This window comes from Bos indicus, chromosome 2 (assembly GCF_029378745.1).
Source record: "Bos indicus isolate NIAB-ARS_2022 breed Sahiwal x Tharparkar chromosome 2, NIAB-ARS_B.indTharparkar_mat_pri_1.0, whole genome shotgun sequence".
Lineage (NCBI taxonomy): Eukaryota > Metazoa > Chordata > Mammalia > Artiodactyla > Bovidae > Bos > Bos indicus.
The window spans coordinates 77,151,584-77,175,638 of NC_091761.1; positions in this window are offsets into that span (position 1 = coordinate 77,151,584).

A 24,055-nucleotide genomic window follows, 5' to 3' on the forward strand; every position below is an offset into this window, starting at 1 on the left:
GTCAAAATATGCAAATATAGAGATAAATAAATAGTATTTTGGAAGAGCCAAATTAATAGAAAAGCATGCTTTTTGGATTTGTTTGAAAATTGGCAACCCACTCCAGTATTCTTGCCTGTGAAATCCCATGGAGAGACGAACCTGGCAGAATACATGGAGTCACAAAGTGTTGGACACAACTGAATGACTAACACACACAAGCCTTCAAAAAGAAGATAATTCTGGATTATGAGACAGCACAGATGAAGCTTCAGGATATTATGCTATGTAAAATAAGTTAGGTTTTCATTCCAATCCCAAAAAAGGGCATTACCAAAGAATGTTCAAGCTACAGTACATTTGCACTCATTTCACATGCTACCAAAGAAATACTCAAAATTCTCCATGCTGGGCTTAAACAGTATGTGAACCGAGACCTTCCAAAACACAGCTGGAATTAGAAAAGGCAGAGAAACCAGAGATCAAATTGCCAACATATGTTGGATCATAGAAAAAGCAAGAGAATTACAAAAAGAAAAAGAAAAACAAATATACTTCTACTTCCTTAACTATGCTAAAGCCTTTGTGTGGATCACAACAAACTGTTGGAAATTCTTCAAGATGGGAATACCAGACCACCTTAATTGCCTCTTGCCAAACCTGTATGCAGGTCAAGAAACAACAGTTAGAACCGGACATGGAACGATGGACTGATTCCAAATTGGAAAAGGTTTATGTCAAGGCTGTATACTGTCACCCTGCTTATTTAACTTATATTCAGAGTACATATAGCAAAATGCAAGGATGGATAAAGCACAAGCTGGAATCAAGATTGCCAGGAGAAATATCAATAACCTCAGATATGCAGATGACACCAGCCTTATGGTAAAAAGTGAAAAGGAACTGAAGAGCGTCTTGATAAAAGTGAAAGAAGATAGTGAAAATGGTGGCTTAAAACTCAACATTCAAAAAACCAAGATCACTGGCATTGGGTTCCATCACTTCATGGCAAATAGATGGGGGAACAATAGAAATAGTGACAGACTTTATTTTCTTGGGCTCCAAAAAAACTGCAGATGGTGACTCCAGCCATGAAATCAAAAGACACTTGCTCCTTGGAAGAAAAGCTATGACCAACCTAGACAGCATATTAAAAAAACAGAGACATTACTTTGCCAACAAAAGTCCATCTAAGTCAAAGCTATGGTTTTTCCAGTAATCATGTATGATGTGAGAGTTGGACCAAAAAGAAGGCTGAGCACTGAAGAATTGATACTTCTGAACAATGGTGTTGGAGAAGACTCTTAAGAGTCCCTTGGACTGCAAGGAGATCAAACAAGTCAAACCTAAGGGAAATCAATCTTGAATATTCTTTGGAAGGACTGATGTTGAAGCTGAAACTCCAATACTTTGACCACCTAATGCAAGGAACTGACTCATTGGAAAAGACCCTGATGCTGGGAAAGATTAAAGGCAGGAGGAGAAGGGGATTGCAGAGGACGAGATGGTTGGATGGCATCACTATTTCAATGGACATGAGTTTGAGCAATCTCTGGGAGATGGTGGATGACAGGGAAGCCTGGTGTGCTGTGCAGTCCATGGGGTTGCAAAGAGTCGGACATGACTGAGCGACTGAACAACAACAGCTACTGAAAGAAAACTATACTCTTAATTTTTGTCACCCTCATATGTTGGGTTGAAAAGCAGGTTGAGATAAAAGAAGGAAAAAAAAATGGTTAATTTGGAAATTTTTTTTTTTTTTATGAGAATCCTATACACAGACTCTGAAATATCAAATGTCTTTTCCTCTCTCCTTTAGGTGAACTATATTTTTAAATGTCTTACTAAAATCAGAAGGACATTTAAATTAGAACTTGGCAGTGATTTTGCAGTTGAAAACCTGTGTTTGAGTTCTGTCTCTCCTACTTCTAACTCTACAACTTGACTCAATTTATTTAGAACTTTTCTTATATAAAATTTCTTTAAATAAATGTTAATTATCTGTACCATCTGTACATCACAGGCTTATTACGTGGATCAATTAAACTAAATTTAGCATAATTTAATTCAGTTCAAAGAAATGCAGTAAACAAACATTTATTGAGAGCCCAATAGTTTGAGAATTTGTAGATTTAAATAAAAAGTCACATTATTTGCCGTCATAGCCACCACACCTCACACTCTCTTATCTGGGTAAAACAGGTTTAGCAAACTGATTTTTAAGAATATATTATCATTTTACTATGATGCTGGATCTTGTAGAACTGTCTTTAAGTTTGGGTGGTAACTTACATTTACAAACTCAAACTAAGGTTTCTCCCAAGAGAATGAACTATATATATGTACACATAAATCAATTCAGTTTTGAACCAATTTTTTGTGAAATGTTTCTTCTTTAAGGAAAGCAAGTAGGAAAACTACTTAGGAAGCTAAGTAAAATAACATAATGATACTAAGTAAAAATGAAATCAAATAGCAGACATATGACCTGAAAGAACATTCCCAGCCCATCATAGTGAAAAGACATAGAATTCTCTTTGTACTCATAGACTAGTTCTAGAAGTTGAAAATAACTTGTAACTAACAAGTTTTTTTGTTTTTTTTTTAATTATACATACCTTGTGTGCAGCTATAAAGTGAGTAAATTCAATTCACTAAGCATCAGGCATCCTGCTATCTATCTCGACAACTGCAAAGGTTAATAAGAAAACACCTCTGCCTTAAATGCAGAGCCCTCATCAGAAATAACAATACATGATTACAGTATGTATTGTCATGCAATAGCAAGAGTAAGCACAGGATTCTTTTTTTTTTTTTTTTTTGCCAAAGGAGCACTGGAAAAATCCTGTGAGAGGAAGTAATGCAAACTTACCTTTCAATGAGTTTAATTGAACTAGAAGATACCCAGGAAGGAAAAATTCAGTTCAATCAGTGGCTCAGTTGAGCCCACCAGGCTCCTCTGTCCATGGAATTCTTCAGGTAAGAATGTTGGAATGGCCGGGTATTCCCTTCTCCTGGGGAACTCCTTGACCCAGGGATTTAATCCAGGTGTACTGCATTGCAGACAGGTTTTTACCTTCTGAGCCACCATGGAATGCCTACCTGAGTCACACTAAATACATAAAAACTGGAAACTAACATACAAGGGTTAACAAAATTAAAATAGTGATTTTTCTTTGGGTTTAATTCATAAACTTAGAAAGGCCTTTGCTGAATGCCACATAGAAACCTTTGATACATAAATAAAACTCTAAAATTCTAGGACACACAATTCCTAAAACAAATTTCAGTTTAGTTAAAAACCTTGTCACTGATTTTCCTGTTGTTAGGTGACAGAACTGTTCTTTAGGGAGCTAAAAGCAACTGTCTTTCTCTTGCAAATCTCAAACCAATATGTAAATAAATACAAGCAAGCAAGACCTGAAACCAGGGGAAAATGTGGCAGTTTTAAAATTCAAACTGCTAGGGATGCTCCCTCAGGCAAACCTTACGGAGAGTAAGCCTTAGTTATCTGAGCAAGCAAACTTAATGTACTTTGTAAACTAGTAAATTTATATTGTAATACCTAGTTCGTTACTAAGCTTTTAAGTAGAGCCATGAGATCTCTAGTTTGCCTGCTTATGTCTATGTACACATTATACATATGAGATATCTTTACTTCTAAAAGGTACTATCAAAATTGAATTTATAATAAACTCTATTTAGTTTTAGTAAAAAACGTTTACATTTAAAGAGACTGGCCAAAATGAATTTCATTTGACTGGGGAAATATTCAGTATTAAGTTGATGTGTGTGTGTGGGCTAACTCCTTGAGTCCTATTGGACTCTTTGCAACCCTATGGACTGCATGGCCAGGCTTCTCTGTTCATGGGATTCTCCAGGAATGAATACTGGTGTGAGTTGCCATTGTCTCCTCCAGGGCATCCTCCTGACCCACGGATCAACCTGCCATCTCTTATGTCTTCTGCGTTGGCAGGTGGGCTTTTTACCACTACTGCCTTCGGGCAAGCCCTGATATTAATGTTTAAGTTTGTTATCTAATTAATTTATACGTGTGTATACACACACACACACATATATATACAAGGCTGTATATGTTTATCAATTCAGTTCAAGTTCAGTCGCTCAGTTGTGTCCGACTCTTTGCACCCCATGGACTGCAGCATGGCAGGCCCCCATGTCCATAACCAACTTCTGGAGTTTACTCAAGCTCATGTCCATTGAGTCGTTGATGCCATCCAATCATCTCATCCTCTGTCATCGCCTTCTTCTCCTGACCTCAATCTTTCCGAGCTTCAGGGTTTTTTTAAATGAGTCAGCTCTTTGCATTAGGGGGCTGAAGTATTGGAGTTTCAGCTTCAACATCAGTCCTTCCAATAAACACCCAGGCCTGATCTCCTTTAGGATGCACTGGTTGGATCCCTTGCAGTCCAAGGGACTTTCAAGAGTCTTCTCCAACACCACAGTTCAAAAGCATTAGTTCTTCGGCACTCAGCTTTCTTTATAGTCCAACTCTCACATCCATATGTGACTATTGGAAAAACCATAGCCTTGACTAGATGGATTTTTGTTGGCAAGGTAATGTCTCTGCTTTCCAATATGCTATCTAGGTTGGTCATAACTTTCCTTCCAAGGAGTAAGCGTCTTTTAATTTCATGGCTGCAATCACCATCTGCAGTGATTTTGGAGCCCAGAAAAATAAAGTCTGACACTGTTTCCACTGTTTCCCCATCTAATTGCCATGAAGTGATAGGACTGGATGCCATGATCTTTGTTATCAGAATGTTGAGCTTTAAGCCAACTTTTTCACTCTCTTCCTTCACTTTCATCAAGAGGCTTTTTAGTTCCTCTTCACTTTCTGCCATATGGGTAGTGTCATCTACATATCTGAGGTTATTGATATTTCTCACAGCAATATTGACTTCAGCTTGTGCTTCATCAACCCCAGTGTTTCACTTGTACATGTCTACATATATATATAGATAGATAGATAGATACAATGCAGTACATGTCTATATAAATATATATAGTGTATATATACACCTATATACATATGTACATATATACATATATATATATATATATAGTATATACATATAAGTTTAGTTCAGTTCAGTCGCTCAGTCATGTCTGACTCTTTGTGACCCCATGAATCAGAACACCCCAGGCCTCCCTGTCCATCACAAACTCCCGGAGTTCACCCAGACTCATGTCCATCGAGTCAGTGATGCCATCCAGCCATCTCATCCTCTGTCGTCCCCTTCTCCTCCTGCCCCCAATCCCTCCCAGCATCAGAGTCTTTTCCAATGAGATAACTCTTTGCATGAGGTGGCCAAAGTACTGGAGTTTCAGCTTTAGCATCACCTTCCAAAGAACACCCATTGCTGATCTCCTTTAGAAAGGACTGATTGAATCTCCTTGCAGTCCAAGGGACTCTCAAGAGTCTTCTCCAACACCACAGTTCAAAAGCATCAATTCTTCCGCGCTCAGTTTTCTTCACAGTCCAACTCACACATCCATACATGACCACTGGAAAAACCATAGCCTTGACTAGATGGACTTTGTTGGCAAAGTAATGTCTCTGCTTTTCAATATACTATCTAAGTTGATCATAACTTTTCTTCCAAGGAGTAAGCGTCTTTTAATTTCATGTCTGCAATCACCATCTGCAGTGATTTTGGAGCCCAGAAAAATAAAGTCTGACACTGTTTCCACTGTTTCCCCATCTCTTTGCCATGAAGTGATGGGACCAGATGCCATGATCTTCGTTTTCTGAATGTTGAGCTTTAAGCCAATATTTTCACTCTCCTCTTTCACTTTCATCAAGAGGCTTTTTAGTTCCTCTTCACTTTCTGCCATAAGAGTGGTGTCATCTGCATATCTGAGGTTATTGATATTTCTCCCAGCAATCTTGATTCCAGCTTGTGCTTCATCAAGCCCAGTGTTTCTCATGATGTACTCTGCATATGTTAAATAAGCAGGGTGACAATATACAGCCTTGACATACTCCTTTTCCTATTTGGAACCAGCCTGTTGATACATGTCCGGTTCTAACTGTTGCTTCCTGACCTGCATATAGGTTTCTCAAGAGGCAGGTCAGATAGTCTGGTATTCCCGTCTCTTTCAGAATTTTCCACAGTTTATTCTGATCCACACAGTCAAAGGCATTGGTATAGTCAATAAAGCAGAAATAGATGTTTTTCTGGAACTCTCTTGCTTACTCCATGATCCAGCTGTTGTTGGCAATTTGACCTCCGGTCCGTCTACCTTTTCCAAAACCAGCTTGAACATCTGGAGTTCACAGTTCACATATTGCTGAAGCCCAGCTTGGAGAATCTTGAGCATTACTTTACTAGCATGTGAGATGAGTGTAATTGTGCAGTAGTTTGAACATTCTTTGGCATTGCCTTTCTTTGGGATTGGAATGAAAACTGACCTTTTCCAGTCCTGTGGCCACTGCTGAGTTTTCCAAAATTGCTGACATATTGAGTGCAGCACTTTCCCAGCATCATCTTTCAGGATTTGAAATAGCTCCACTGGAATCCATCATCTCCACTAGCATTGTTCGTAGTGATGCTTTCTAAGGCCCACTTGACTTCACATTCCAGGATGTCTGTCTCTAGGTGAGTGATCATACCATCGTGATTATCTTGGTCATGAAGATCTTTTTTGTACAGTTCTGTGTATTCTTGCCACCTCTTCTTAATATCTTCTGCTTCTGTTAGATCCATACCATTTCTGTTCTTTATCGAGCCTATCTTTGCATGAAATGTTCCCTTGGTATCTCTAATTTTCTTGAAGAGATCTCTAGTCTTTGCCATTCTGTTGTTTTCCTCTGTTTCTTTGCATTGATCACTGAGGAAGGCTTTCTTACCTCTTCTTGCTATTCTTTGGAACTCTGCATTCAGATTCTTATATCTTCCCTTTTCTCCTTTGCTTTTCACTTCTCTTCTTTTCACAGGTATTTTTAAGGCCTCCCCAGACAGCCATTTTGCTTTTTTGCATTTCTTTTTCCATGAGGATGGTCTTGATCCCTGTCTCCTGTACAATGTCACAAACCTCTCTCCATAATTCATCAGGTACTATATCTATCAGATCTAGTCCCTTAAATCTGTTTCTCACTTCCACAGTATAATCATAAGGGATTTGATTTAGGTCATACCTGAATGGTCTAGTGTTTTTCCCTACTTTCTTCAATTTAAGTCTGATTTTGGCAATAAGGAGCTCATGATCTGAGCCACACTCAGCTCCCAGTCTTGTTTTTGCTGACTGTATAGAGCTTCTCCATCTTTGGCTGCAAAGAATATAATCAATCTGATTTCGGTGTTGACCATCTGGTGATGTCCATGTGTAGAGTCTTCTCTTGTGTTGTTGGAAGAGGGTGCTTGCTATGACCAGTGCATTATTTTGGCAAAACTCTATTAGCCTTTTCCCTGCTTCACTCTGTACACCAAGGCCAAATTTTCCTGTTACTCCAGGTATTTCTTGACTTCCTACTTTTGCATTCCAGTCCCCTATAATGCAAAGGACATCTTTTTTTGGTTTTAGTTCTAAAAGGTCTTGTAGGTCTTTATAGAACCATTCAACTTCAGCTTCTTCAGCGTTACTGCTTGGGGCATAGACTTGGATTACTGTGATATTGAATGGTTTGTCTTGGAAACGAACAGAAATCATTCTGTCGTTTTTGAGATTGCATCCAGGTACTGCATTTTGGACTCTTTTGTTGACCATGATGGCTACTCCATTTCTTCTAATGGATTCCTGCCCCCAGTAGTAGATTTAATGGTCATCTGAGTTAAATTCACCCATTCCAGTCCATTTTAGTTCGCTGATTCCTAGAATGTTGACATTCACTCTTGCCATCTCCTGTTTGACCACTTCCAATTTGCCTTGATTCATGGACCTGACAGTCCAGGTTTCTAGGCCATATTGCTCTTTACAGCATCGGACCTTGCTTCTATCACCAGTCACATCCACAACTAGGTATTGTTTTTGCTCTGGCTCCATCCCTTCATTCTTTCTGGAGTTGTTTCTTCACTGATCTCCAGTAGCATATTGGGTACCTGCTGACCTGGGGAGTTCCTCTTTCAGTATCCTATCATTTTGCCTTTTCACACTGTTCATGGGGTTCTCAAGACAAGAATACTGAAGTGGTTTGCCATTCCCTTCTCTAGTGGACCACATTCTGTCAGACCTCTCTATCATGACCCGCCCATCTTGGGTGGCCCCACAGGGCATGACTTAGGTTCATTGAGTTAAACAAGGCTGTGGTCTTAGTGTGATTAGATTGACTAGTTAGTTTTCTGTGATTATGGTTTCAGTGTGTCTGCTCTCTGATGCCCTCTTGCAACACCTACCATCTTTTTTGGGTTTCTCTTACCTTGGACGTGGGGTATCTCTTCACGGCTGCTCCAGCAAAGCGCAGCCTCTGCTCCTTACCCTGGACAATGGGTATCTCCTCACCACCTCCCCTCCTGACCTTGAACGTGGAGGGCTCCTCTAGGCCCTCCTGCACCCGTCCAGCCACCACTCCTTAGACATAAGGTTGCTCCTCTCAGCTGCTGTCCCTGTCCTTGGACGTGGAGTAGCTCCTCTTGGCCACACTTGTGTGCCATCACAGCCACCAGTGATGGTATACATATATATACTGTTATTTTTTGGGCTCCAAAATCACTGCAGATGGTGACTGCAGCCATGAAATTAAAAGACGCTTACTCCTTGGAAGAAAAGTTATGACCAACCTAGATAGCATATTCAAAAGCAGAGACATTACTTTGCCAACAAAGATCTGTCTAGTCAAGGCTATGGTTTTTCCAGTGGTCACATATGGATGTGAGAGTTAGACTGTGAAGAAAGCTGAGTGCCAAAGAATTGATGCTTTTGAACTGTGGTGTTAGAGAAGACTCTTGACTTGGACTGCAAGGAGATCCAACCAGTCCATTCTGAAGGAGATTGGCCCTGGGATTTCTTTGGAGGGAATGATGCTGAAGCTGAAACTCCAGCATTTTGGCCACCTCATGCGAAGAGTTGACTCATTGGAAATGGCTCTGATGCTGGGAGGGACTGGGGCAGGAGGAGAAGGGGACGACAGAGGATGAGATGGCTGGATGGCATCACCGACTCGATGGATGTGAGTCTGAGTGAACTCTGGCAGTTGGTGATGGACAGGGAGGCCTGGCGTGCTGCAATTCATGGGGTTGCAAAGAGTTGGACACGACTGAGCGACTGAACTGAACTGATACACATACACACACACACACACACACACACACACACACACACACACATATATATATATATATATAGAGAGAGAGAGAGAGAGAGAGAGAGAGAAGTACAGCCTTGACATACTCCTTTCCCAATTTTGAACCAGTCTGTTGTGCCATGCCCAGTTCTAACTGTTGGGGTGTAAATATTCTACCTGATCTTCCTAGATTGTTCTGTGTCTGTGTTTTTGATTGTTCACATTTTAGGAAACCTGGCCTTGAGCGTAAACTCTGAATTTAGGTTATATCCTCCCGGACTCATACATGGGGAAGTCCTTTGCATCTTGTTGGTCTGAATCGCTGTTGTAATATATTTAATTGGTGGCCAAATGATGGATGAGTAAGTATTAGTTTATTATACAAGCTTTTTATTAATCCAGATGCACAAACTGAATTTTGGAAAGGCAGAGGAACCAGAGATCAAATTGCTAACATTTGATTATTAGAAAGTAAGGGAATTCCTGAAAATATCTGTTTCTTCAGTCATGTGTATCACAATAAATGGTGGAAAATTCTTAAAGAGATGTGAATACCAGATGATCTTACTGGTCTCATGAGAAGCCTGTATGCAAGTCAAGAAGCAACAGTTAGAACTGGACATGGAACAACAGACTGGTTAAAAATCGGGAAAGGAGTACATCAGGGCTGTATATTGTCACCCTGCTTATTTAACTTATATACAGAGTACATCATGCAAAATGCAAGGCTGGATGAAGCACAAGCTGGAATCAAGATTGCCAGGAGAAATATCAATAACCTCAGATATGCAGATGACACCATCCTTATGGCAGAAAGTGAAGAAGAACCTAAGAGCCTCTTGATGAGGGCAAAAGAAGAGAGTGAAAAAGCTGGCTTAAAACTAAATATTCAGAGTTTTAATGGCCTCTTGTCCCATTACTTCATGGCAAATAGATGGGGGAAATGTGGAAGCAGTGACAGATTCTATTTTCTTGAGCTCCAAAAATCACTGCAGGTGGTGACTGCAGCCCTGAAATTAAAAGACGCTTGCTCTGTGAAAGGAAAGAAAGTTAATATAAACCTAGATATTATATTAAAAAGCAGAGACATAACTTTGCCATGAAGGCAAAGCTATGGTTTTCCCAGTAATCATGTACTGAAGAGAGATTTGGGCCACAAAGAAGACTAAGTGCTGAAGAACTTATGCTTTTTGAACTGTGGTGTTGAAGAAGACTCTTGAGCATCCCTTGGACTGCAAGGAGATCAAACCAGTCAATCCTAAAGGATGTCAACCCTGAATATTCATTGTAAGGACTGATGCTGAAGCTGAAGCTCCGATAGTTTTGATACTTGATTCAAAGAGCTGAATTGGAAAGGACCATGATGCTGTGAAAGATTGAAGTTAGGGGAAGAAGGATGTGACAGAGGATGAGATGGTTGAATGGCATCACAGACTCAAGGAACAGGAGTTTGAGCAATTCCAGAAGATAGTGAAGGACAGGGAAGTCTGGTGTGCTATAGTCCATGGGCCTCAAAAAGTTTAACATGACTTAGCTACTAAACAGTAAGAACTCTGTTTCTAACTATTGCTTCTTGACATGCATACAGATGTCTCGGGAGGCAGGTAAGGTGGTCCGGTATTCCCATCTCTTTAAGAATTTTCCACAGTTTTTTGTGATACACACAGTTAAAGGCTTTGGTGTAGTCAATAAAGCAGAAGTAGATATTTACAGTATATGTTTAAAGTACAAGTAGAAGTCAAGGTAAATTGGAAATGGTCAAACAGAAGATTGCAAGGGTGCACATCAACATTTTAACAATCAGTGAACTAAAATGGACTAAAATGGGTGAATTTAACTCAGATGACCATTATATCTACTACTGAGGGCAAGAATCCCTTAGAACATGGAGTAGCCTTCATAGCCTACAGAAGAGTCTGAAATGCAGTTCTTGGGTACAATCTCAAAAATGACAGAATGATCTCTTTTCATTTCCAAGGCAAACCATTCAATAGTACAGTAATCCAAGTCTAGGCCTTGACCATTAATGCTAAAGAAACTGAAGTTGAATGGTTCTATGAAGACCTACAAGACCTTCTAGAACTAACACCCAAAAAAATATGTCCTTTACATTATGGGGGACTGGAATGCAAAAGTAGGAAGTCAAGAAATACCTGGAGTAACAAGAAAATTTGGCCTTGGTGTACAGAATGAAGCAGGGCAAAGGCTAATAGAGTTTTGCCAAGAGAATGCACTGGTCATAGCAAACACCCTCTTCCAACAACATAAGAGAAGATTCTACACATGAATCTCACCAGATGGTCAATACTGAAATCAGATTGATTGATTATATTTTTTGAAACCAAAAATGGAGAAGCTGTCTACAGTCAACAAAAACAAGACTGGGAGCTGACTGTGGCTCAGATTATGAATTCCTTACTGCCAAATTCAGACTTAAATTGAAGGAAGTAGGGAAAGCCACGAGACTATTCAGGTATGACCTAAATCAAATCCCTTACAAATGGAAGTGCCAAATATATTCAAGGGATTAGATCTGATAGACAGAGTGTCTGAAGAACTATGGATAGAAGTTAATGACATTGTAGAGGAGACAGGAATCAAGACCATCCCCAAGAAAAAGAAACGCAAAAAGGCAAAATGGTAGTCTGAGGAGGCCTTACAAATAGCTGGGAAAAAAAGAAAAGTGAACGGTAAAGGAGAAAAGGAAAAATATACCCATTTGAATGCAGTGTTCCAAAGAATAGCAAGGGGAGATAAGAAAACCTTCCTTAGTGATCAGTGCAAAAAAATAGAGGAAAATGATAGAATGGGAAAGACTAGAGATCTCTTCAAGAAAATTAGAGATACCAAGGGAAAGTTTCATGCAAAGATGGGCACAATAAAAGACAGAAATGATATGGACCTAACAGAAACAGAATATGTTAAGAAGAGGTGGCAGGGACACACAGAAGAATGATACAAAAAAGTTCTTCTCAACCTAGATAATCACGATGGTGTGATCACTCACCTAGAGACAGACATCCTGGAATGTGAAGTCAACTGGGCCTTAGGAAGCATCACTATGAACAAAGCTAGTGGAGGTGAGGGAACTCCAACTGAGCTATTTCAAATCCTGAAAGATGATGCTGGGAAAGTGCTGCACTGAATATGCCAGCAAATTTCGAAAACTCAGCAGTGGCCACAGGACTGGAAAAGGTCAGTTTTCATTCCAATCCCAAAGAAAGCTAATGTCAAAGAATGTTTAAACTACCACACAATTGTACTCATCTTGCATGCTAGCAAAGTAATGCTCAGAATCCTCCAAGCCAGGCTTCAGTAGTATGTGAACTGTAAATTTCCAGATCCTCAATCTGGATTTAAAAAAGACAGAGGAAACAGAGATCAAATTGACAACATCCATTGGATCATTGAAAAAGCAAGCGAGTTCCAGAAAAACATCGACTTCTGCTTTATTGACATCAAACCTCTGTAGAGTTAGGAGGATTATATGTTGCTGCTGCTAAGTCACTTCAGTCATGTCCGACTCTGTGTGACCCCATAGACGGCAGCCCACCAGGCTCCCCCTTCCCTGGGATTCTCCAGGCAAGAACACTGGAGTGGGTTGCCATTCCCTTCTCCAATGCATGAAAGTGAAAAGTGAAAGTGAAGTCACTCAGTCATGCCTGACTCTTCAGGACACCATGGACTGCAGCCTACCAGGTTCCTCCATCCATGGGATTTTCCAGGCAAGAGTACTGGAGTGGGTTGCCATTACCTTCTCCAGGGATTATATGAGATAACACTATTAAACTTTGTCCAGGATCCAGTGTACACCTGCAGGCCTCCCAGTGGCTTACTGATAAAGAATCTGCCTGCCAATGGAAGTGAAGAGATGCAGTTTCAATCCCTAGGTTGGGAAGATCCCCTGGAGGAGGAAATGGCAACTCATTCCAGTATTCTTGTCTAGAAAATCCCAGGGACAGAGGGGTCTTGTGGGCTGTACTCCATGGGGTTGTGGAGAGTCAGATGCAACTGAGTCTACTAAGAATGCATGCAGAGCAGTGTATACCTGGTGAGCAAGAAATATAGATGGTATTATTTTCATAATTAGCTTCATATTATTTAACAGTTGAATTTAACAGTTGAATGAATCAAGCAGGAAAATATTTTATTAGTACATATTTTAGAAGAGAGACCTGAAGCTCAGAATGACCAAATAGTTTATTCAAAGTTTCATGAATGAGCTCAGATGAGAAATCACTGCTCTGATTCTACTAAAGCTGCTCCTGCTCTCAGATAAGCCCAGGGAGTGGGAGAGGGGGGGTCATCCATGTCCAATAGTATGACTCTTAATACAGTATATGTGTTCAAACAGGGAACATGCAGATATTCATGAAAAAATGCCAAGACTTATCTTCCTATATGCCTTACAACTGGTCAGTTATTTCTGATTTTGCTTTGTCAAAATATCTTGGGGTTTCTTATTTCATTTAGCCTGATTCTACAAATATACATTTCAAAATACCTTTTCCTTTGTCTTGCAGAAAAAAGATGCCACATAAATCTAAAAAAAGAACTCCAAAACAAAACACTAACAGAAATGCAGGGAAGAAAATACAATATCCTGACTTACTGAAATAGGCTTGGATTATGTGGGGCAAAAATTACTCTAAATTCTAAGATTAATGAAGTAAAAATGAGACCAATCCTGTTTATAAATATAACTGAAAATCTTCTTATATTGCTTGAGCAGAAATAAAATATGCAGGACAATTCTCCTTTTGCTTTCCCCATGCAATCCAGGCATCAATGGGGAATCAGAACTGGAAATGATATAGACAGTAAGATAACAAGAAACCCCATTCATCACTCTGACAGGTATTTCACTTTATCTGTGTGTAAATTTCCAGTGATAGAGTAGACTGTCTCTCTCTCTTCTCAGCCTTATAACCAATGCTCCAACTGAACTAAAGTTCCTGTTTTTTGTAATCAAGTTTCAGGGAGCCGCATTTATATTCATGTATCCTAGAAAAGGTAAGGTTACCAGTTCAGTAATGCAATTCTCTTGTAGTCAAAAGTAAGTGGGCACAGCAACATGATGGACTAAATATGTGAACATTTCATTATTAGAAGCTAGCACATATTAATTAGCATGTAAAATATGTTGATTCATAAATGTATGTGAATACACACATATATACATACATATGCATATTTGAACAACATTGAAAGTCTGATACTAGAGGGTAGAGTCAAAAACAACTTGTGGCTATAATGGAAATGTTTTGTATCTGCACTGTTGAATATGGCAGCCACTAACCATCTGTGGCTACAGAACATTGAAATATTGCTACTGTGACTAAGGAACTGTATTTTTAAGTTTATCTAATTTACTTAATTTAAATTTAAATAAGCCCTTGGGTCTAATGTCTACCATGTTGCTCAATGCATTTCTAGAGAAATCACTAATTCTCTCTATGACCTCAAATCAGTCTTATTTCTACAGAATTGGATTGTTGTTGTTCACTCGCTAAGTTGTATCTGACTGCAGTCCTATGAACTGCAGCACGCCAGGCTTCCCTGTCCTTCACTGTCTTCTGCAATTTGCTCACACTCATGTCCATTGATTCAGTAATGCCATCCAACCATTTCATCCTCTGCCATTCCCTTCCCCTCCTGCCCTCAATCTTTCCCAGAATCAGGGTCTTTTCCAATGACTCGGCTCTTCACATCGGGTGTCCAAAGTATTGGAGCCTCAGCTTTAGCATCAGCCCTTCCAATGAATATTCAGGACTGATTTCCTTTAAGACTGACTGCTTTGATTTACTTGGTGTCCAAGGGACTCTCAAGAGTCTTCTCCAATTGCACAATTTGAAAGCATCAGTTCTTCAGTGCTCAGCCTTCTTTATGGTCCAAATCTCACATCCATACATGACTACTGGGATAACCATAGCTATGTCTTCTGATATTCTATTTAGTTTTTAATGTGAAAAACAGTAAACGTATTGCACATGTACCAGTGGATATAGTCGTGTGTATAAAGGATGGTATCAAATTGAGAGTTATACTTGATTGTATCAAGTTGCTAATTGTAGTTTTGTTTCATTGATGATTTGTAACTTTTAAATAAAGAAATAGTCAAAAAAATTTTAAGTATTGACTTTACGGATAACCCATACAAAACTGAAAATTTAACTTCTTAAATGAGAATCTGAATAGTGAATTGTTAACAGAAATATATTTTCATTACCTTAAATGACATGCAGAAACTGTAACAGGCGTGGTACTTTCTTTCCCCCATCAACTTTACCCCTTTAATTGATTGTCAATTAATGTTGTGGTAGTGTCAAGTGAACAGTAAATTAATGTTGTGGTAGTGTCAAATGAACAGTGAAGGGATTCGGCCATATGTAAATATGTATCCATTCTCCCCTAAACTTCCCTCCCATCCAAGGTCTGGGACTTTCAATGTCTAATTCACACCTCCATTAGAAGCACTCTGAAGTTTTATTGGCTATTAATGATATTTGCTATTTTTTTCTTAACTCCTTTGAAAGTCACACTAAATTGCCAAATTCTCACTGGTGATGTCATTTCAAACATGTAGTTTGCCAACATATCACTGTTAAAAGTATCAGAAATACCCTCATGGTTTGTCATTTATATGCATTTTTAATAGCTGAATAGTCACTTGCAAATATAATTAAGCATAAATATAATTCAAAATAAAATTTCCCTTACTATTTTATTCGTTGGCATTTTATCACTTATATTTACTATTTCAAGAGTAAAATCCACTTTAATGTGTTGTTATTAAAGTTCCTAATTTCACACATAGAAAGTTATTGATAGATTTCATATAAGTATAATAGGTCGAATAGCGACCTATCCTTCCTCAAATTCATATCCACCTGGAAATTCAGAATGTGACTTTATTTGGAAAGTAGGTCCTTACAGATATAATTAAGGATATAGATGAGATTATGCAATGTTAGGGTGAGTCCTAAATGTAATGAGTGTTACTGAAACTAAGCAGAAACTTGTGAGGCTCCTGAGCATGGAAATCTTTCTGTGTTTTCCATTTCTTGTTTGTAGGGAATAGACTCCAGCCTCCATGACCTTCCCTCCATTCCAAAGGGCAGGTTAAACTAGTTGCTAACTGGTGAAGGGAGAGGATGTAGAGAAAAGGGAGAAGCAGCCAAGAAACCACCTGGGGCAAGATTAAAGAAATGCCAGAAGATAGAAGTAGTGACAGATTTCCTCTTCTTGGGCTTCAAAATCACCATGGATGGTGACAACAGCCATGAAATCAGAAGATGATTGCTTCTTGACAGAAAAGCAATGAAAAACTTAACATGTTGAAAAGCACACATTGCTCTGCGGACAAAGATCTGTATAGTCAAGGTTGTGGTCTTCCCAGTGGTCATGTACAGTTGTGAGAGCTGGACCGTAAAGTAGGCAGAATGTCAAAGAACTTGTGCCTTTGAACTGTGGTGCTGGAGAAGACTCATGAAAGTCCCTTAGAGAGCAAGGAAATCAAACCAGTCAATCTTAAGGAAGATCAACCCTGAATGTTCACTGGAAGGACTGATGCTGAAGTTCCAATATTTTGGTTATCTGATGTGAACAGACGGCTCATTGGAAAAGTCCCTGATGCTGGGACAGATTGAGGGCATAAGGAGAGAAGGGCATCAGAGGGTGAGATAGTTGGATGGTATCACCAATGCAATGAACATGAACTTGGGCAAACTCCAGGAGATGGTGAGGGACGGGGAGGCCTGGAGTGCTTCAGTCCATGGGGTCTGCATGGGGACATGATTGGACAACTGAATAACAACAAGAAGCTCCTAAACACTGACCATCTGAGATGAGATTAAAGTAGTTCAGTATATATGTATTTATATCTACATCTAGATAGATAGATAGATCTAATTCTGTAGAGAAACCTGACTAATAGATTTTGGTACTGGGAAGCAGGTGCTGCTGTAGTAAATTTCTAAAAAAAAGTGTAGACGTGGCTTTGGAATTGAGTAACAGGAAAAGGCTGGAAGGACTTTGAGAAACATTAAAATACAAGAAAAACTTATCTTGAAAAGACTGCTGGTAGAAAAATGGATGTTGAAAGTGATTCTAAAGTGGTCTCAGAAGGCAGTGGGGAGGATGGTAAAGAAAGCTTCTCTCATTGTAGAGAATTCATAACATATGTTATGTTAATGTGAACAGAATGTTGGTAGAAATTAAAAATTAATTTGGTAGAAATTAAAAATTAAGAGATTAAAAGTGCTTCCATTGTGGTGTCAGAAGGAAATGAGGGACATGATGTTGGTCATTGGAAGAAAGACCTTACTAAAAAATGGCAAAAAAATGTGACTGAATCTTTTTATATTGTGATGAACATTATTATTATTCAGTGGATATTATTATTGCTATTATATTATTATTATTATTGACAGAGGAGCCTGGTGGGCTGTAGTCCTTGGGGTCACAAAGACTTGGACATAACTCTGGGATTAAGCACACACATTGATTATTCACTGAATCATCATTATTCAGTGATAAACTTGGATATTAAGCTAAAAATATTTCTCAGAAAAGTGTTGAAGGCAGTCTGGTTTCTTCTTGTTGCTGAATTGAAAATGTGATTAAAAGAATAAATTGAAGGGTAGCTTCAAGATGGAGGAGAAATAGGACAGGGAAACCATCTTTTCTCCCACAAATAGATCAAAAGATCACCTCCACCTGTAACAATTCCCACAGAACAACTTCTCAATGCTGACAGAGGACCCCAGACAAATAGAAGGGCAAACCAATCTCCTCAGAATAAGGAAGGGCAAAAGGTAAAGCTGAAAATAGAGTCAAAGGATTTGGAGATGGAGAACTTGTCCTGAGAAGGGAGACCTGAGGGTGAAATTTCCACACAATAGGAAACTTTCTCACAGAGGAGATCAAGGAGGGGCTTAGGAAACTCAGAAGAGAGCGCAATGAGGCAAAAAGGAGAAAATTCACCACAGAGATTGTGCTGAAAGGCAATATCCAGCTGAGAAGTGACTCACACATGCTCATGTTCACCCAGAGTGAGTGGGGGCTCGGTGCAGAGGCTCAGGCTGTGGAGGGGTCAGTCCTCAGAGAAAGGATGAGGCTTGAATGCCATGAAGGCACTCAGAGGGGGCTAGTATGACACACCACAGTCAGGACAAGGAAAACCCTGGGACTGCTAGAGGAACAAAAGATTATTCCGGCAGGAAAGCACTAACGTGGCACTCTTACTCCTGACTTGCCCACAGAATAAAGAACCATGCCCTAAGGAATACCAAATGTGGGCAAACTGGCTGCAGTCTATGGCACCAGATTCAGGGAAGCAGGCACACAACTGCCAGGGGCAGAAAGCAAGGGGTCACTACAATCTTGGCCCAGAGATAGAATCTACTGCCAAGCTGTAAGCAGCTGCGGTCACTGCCCACATCTTCCTAGGGTCCTGAGTGACATGGATCTCAAGTTAAGAGTGTCACAATCAAAGACCAGCTCCCTTGGGAAAGCACACGATCTGCCTCAGACAGTGTCCATGTGGTCAAGCTGGGATCTTGAGTGGGCTGACTCTGCCAAGGGTCACACAGTTTGTCCCCCAGGATCAATTTGCCTGGGAGGAGCATGCTTGCTTCAGGCTGTGACGATTCCCCACTGGGTCTACTCACAACAAGCACTCCCCACACATGCCAGCGGGATTTGCAATATCCCTCCCTCTCCCCAAAACAACTGAGCTAGTGAGCTGAATAAGTGGTCACTTTTGCCCTCTTATGACAGCATAGATCAGACAGTGGAGAGAGACTTGCTAGCAGAGAAAGGCCAAAAATCAAGCAGGAGCATGAGAAAAGCAAAGAAGGGCTAACTGTCCCTGAAAATGACAGGTACAACAGATTAAAAATCCTGCAGTTAATTTGAGACTGTCTGCTTTAGAGGCAACTCTAAACTTTAAGAGCAAGTACAAGCTGAAACAAGGGAAGATCTGAGTTTCAATTGACTCCACACTGCCCATAAGAGTTTGAGAGACCTTCCTAGATATATTGGAGGAAATTCTCAGTAGGCAAAAAACTGGATCAGGAAAAATGAGGAATCATATGAACATCCCTCTCACTCCTATATTATATATATATACCTTTCCCTCTCTATATTTTTTCTTTTATTTTTATTTATAATTTACATTTTTTCTTTGCCATTTTTGTTTTTATTTTCTTTCTTCCCCCCTATTATTTTCCTTCATACTGTCCAAATAAGATTCTTTATTATTTTTTAATTCTTATTTTTATAGTCTACTTTTACCTTTTAAAATTTAAAGAAATCTTTATTTTGTAAATAAACTTTATAATTTAAAAATTTTTGGTTTTGATGTTTTGTTTTGTATATTGAACTTGTGAGAGTCTGATTTTTATTCTGAATTTTTAATTTTTGCTTTTTGATCTTTTCTTATTAATTTTTAAAAATTTTATTTTTAATATAAATTTATTTTAATTGGAGGTTAATTACTTTACAATATTGTATTGGTTTTGCCGTATATCAACATGAATCCGCCACAAGTATACACGTATTTTCCATCCAGAACCCCCCTCCCTCCCTGTACCATCCCTCTGGGTCATTTTTGTATCTTTGAGTGTCTAATTTTTAGTACCCATTTTCACTTAGGATTTGATTATTGATTTGATTGCCCTTTTCTTTTCTGACTCTCCTTTTTGCTCTGTACAGTCAGTAAAAACAAGACTGGGAGCTGACTGTGGTTCAGACCATGAACTTCTTACTGCCAAATTCAGACTTAAATTGAAGACAGTAAGGAAAGCCACTAGACCATTCAGGTATGATCTAAATCAAATTGCTTACAATTATACAGTGGAAGTGACAAACAGATTCCAGGGATTAGATCTGATAGACAGAGTGTCTGAAGAACTATGGACGAAGGTTCCTGAGGAGGCAGGGATCAAGACCATCCCCAAGAAAAGAAATGCAGAAAGGCAAAATGGTTGTCTGAGGGGACCTTAAAAATAGCTGTGAAAAGAAGAGAAGCAAAAAGTAAAGGAGATAAGGAAAGATATACCCATTTGAATGCAGGGTTGCAGAGAATAGCAAGGAGAGATAAGAAAGCCTTCCTCATTGATCAATGCAAAGAAATAGAGGAAAACAATAGAATGGGAAAGATTAGAGATCTCTTCAAGAAAATTAGAGATACCAAGGGAAAATTTCATGCAAAGATGGGCACAATAAAGTACGGACATAATATGGACCTAACAGAGGTTCAGTTCAGTTCACTTCAGTCACTCAGTCGTGTCCGACTCTTTGAGACCCCAGGGGTCGCAGCATGCCAGGCCTCCCTGTCCATCACCATCTCCTGGAGTTCACTCAAACTTCCTTCCATCGAGTCGGTGATGCCATCCAGCCATCTCATCCTCTGTCGTCCCCTTCTCCTCCTGCCCCCAATCCCTCCCAGCATCAGAATCTTTTCCAATGAGTCAACTCTTCACATGAGATGGCCAAAGTACTGGAGTTTCAGCTTTAGCATCATTCCCTCCAAAGAACACCAAGGGCCAATCTCCTTTAGAATGGACTGGTTGGATCTCCTTGCAGTCCAAGGGATTCTCAAGAGTCTTTTCCAACACCACAGTTCAAAAGCATCAATTCTTCGGTGCTCAGCTTTCTTCACAGTCCAACTCTCACATCCGTACATAACCACTGGAAAAACCATAACCTTGACTATAGATGGACCTTTGTTGGCAAAGTAATGTCTCTGCTTTTCAATATGCTATCTAGATTGGTCATAACTTTTCTCCCAAGGAGTAAGCGTCTTTTAATTTCATGGCTGCAGTCACCATCTGCAGTGATTTTGGAGCCAAAAAAAAAATAAAGTCTGACACTGTTTTCACTGTTTCCCCATTGATGGCAAGAATGCACAGAACTATACATAAAAGCTCTTCACAACCCAGATAATCATGGTGGTGTGATCACTCACCTAGAGCCAGACATCCTGGAATGCAAAGCCAAGTGGGCCTTAGAAAGCATCACTATGAACATAGCTAGTGGAGGTGACAGAATTCCAGCTGAGCTATTTCAAATCCTAAAAGATGATGCTGTGAAAGTGCTGCACTCAATATGTCAGCAAATTTTGAAAACTCGTCAGTGGTTACAGGAGTGAAAAAGGTCAGTTTTCATTCCAGTCCCAAAGAGAGGCAATGCCAAAGAATGCTCAAACTCCCACACAATTGCACTCATCTCACATGCTAGTAAAGTAATGCTCAAAATTCTCCAAGCCAGGCTTCAAGAGTAGGTGAATTGTGAACTTCTGGATGTTCAAGTTGGATTTAGAAAAGACAGACAAACCATAGATCAAACTGCCAACATCTGTTGGATCATCAAAAAAGTAAGAGAGTTCAAGAAAAACATCTACTTTTGTTTTATTGACCACGCCAAGTCTTTGTCTAAGTGGGTCACAACAGTTCAGTTCAATCCCTCAGTCATGTCTGACTCTTTTCGACCCCATGCACTGCAGCACGCCAGGCCTCCCTGTCCATCACCAACTCCCCGAGTCCACCCAAACCTATGCCCATGTTTGGTTTGTCTATTTTATCTTCTCAAAGAACCAGCTTTTAGTTTTATTTATCTTTGTATAGTCTTCCTTTCTCACGTTTACCCATCTTTTTTTTTTTTTTTTCATTCTCTGCTTTTGAACCAGCCCAGTTTTTAAAGTTCATCTCATTTCTAATATGTTACTGAATGAAGCCAGTTCATAGCAAATATTCAACTCAAAGTCTGTTTTCCAAACTTTTCTGCTGGATCCATAAACTTGGTAGACATGTATTTGCTTTCTCAGATTTGCTGACAGAAGCTAAGTCTTCTAGAACTCAATAACATAAGATTCCCTTTTCCAATCTCTAGCACAGGTTTCCTTGCCACTCCAGGAATGAATTACAAAAATGAGGCCATTTAAATAGAAGAAGCCCACTTCAGCTCAGTTTAGTTCAGTTCGGTTACTCAGTCATGACTCTTGTGACCCCATGGACTTCAGCATGCCAGGCTTCCCTGTCCATCACCAACTCTCAGAATTTGCTCAAACTCATGTCTATCAAGTCAGTGATGCCATCTAACCATCTCATTCTCTGTCGTCCCCTTATCCTTCTGCTTTCAATCTTTCCCAGCAACAGGATCTTTTCCAATGAGTCAGTTCTTCCCATCAGGTAGCCAAAGTATTGGAGTTTCAGCTTCAGCATCAGGCCATCCAATGAATATTCAGGACTGACTTTCTTTAGGATTGACTGGTTTGATCTTCTTGCTGTCCAAGGGACTCTCAAGAGTCTTCTCCAACACCACAGTTAAAAAGCATCAACTTTTCAGTGCTCAGCTTTCTTTATAGTCCAACTCTTACATCCATCCATGACTACCAGGAAAACTGTAGGTTTGACTAGATGGACCTTTGTCAGCAAAGTAATGTCTCTGCTTTTTAATATGCTGTCTAGGTTGGTCATAGCTTTTCTTCCAAGGAGCAAGTGTCTTTTAATTTCATGGCTGCAGCCACCATCTGCAGTGATTTTGGAGCCCAAGAAAATACATTTAATGAATTCTTAAGGAAAATCTAAAAGTATATTTCGGTTTTGAAATTGACAACTTGATCTTAAAATTCAGATGAACTCAATTTTAAGTAACTAAAGTGAATATAAAGAACTTGAAATTTACCCTACCAGGTTTCACAACATATTATAAACCTGTATGAATTAAAAACTGCATGGTATTACAATTGGATAACTTCTAGATATTCAAGCTGGGTTTAGAAAAGGAATCAGAGATCAAATAGCCAGCATTCTTTGAATCATAGAGAAAGCAAGGGAATTCTAGAAAAAAAAGTCTACTTCTCCTTCATTGACACCTAAGCCTTTGATATTGTGGATTACAGGACAGAGTGGAAAATTCTTAAGGAGATAGGAATGTCAGACCACCTTACTTATTGCCTGAGAAACCTGTATGTGGATCAATAAGCAACAGTTAGAACTGGACATGGAACAATGGATTGGTTCAAATTTGAGAAAGGACTACAACAAGGTTGTATATTGTTACTTTGCTTCTTTAGCTTATGCAGAGTCAAAGTGAAAGTCGCTCACTCATATCTGACTCTTTGCAACCGCATGGACTGTACCCAACTGGGCTCCTCTGTCCATGGAAACTTCCAGGGAAGAACACTGGAATGGGTAGCCATTTCCCTCTCTGGGGGATCTTTCCAACCCAGGGGTCAAACCCAGGTCTCCTGCATTTCAGGCAGATTCTTTACTCTCTGAGCCACCAGGGAAGTCCAAGAATACTGAAGTGGGTAGCCTATCCCTTCTTCAGGGGATATTTCTGACCCAGGGATCGAACCAGGGTCTCTGGCATTGCAGGCATATTCTTTACCAGATGAACTACCAGATATATCACGCTGTATATGGGGCTGGATGGATCACAAGCTGGAATCAAGATTGCTGGAAGAAATACCAATAACCTCAGATGTGCAGATAATACCATCCTAATGGCAGAGAGTGAAAAGGAATTTAAAATCTTCTTGATGAGGTTGAAAGAGGAGAGTGAAAAACTTGACTTAAAACTCACCATTCAAAAATCTTGGATCATGCCATCCAGTGCCATCACTTCATGACAAATAGAAAGGGAAGCAATGACAAATTTTATTTTTTGGGGCTCCAAAATCACTGTGGATGGTGAATGAAGCTATGAAATTGAAAGACACTCCTTGGAAGGAAAGCTATGACAAATCTAGACAGCATATTAAAAAGCAGAGACATCATTTTGGTGACAAATGTCCATGTAGTCAAAGCTATTGTTTTTCCAGTA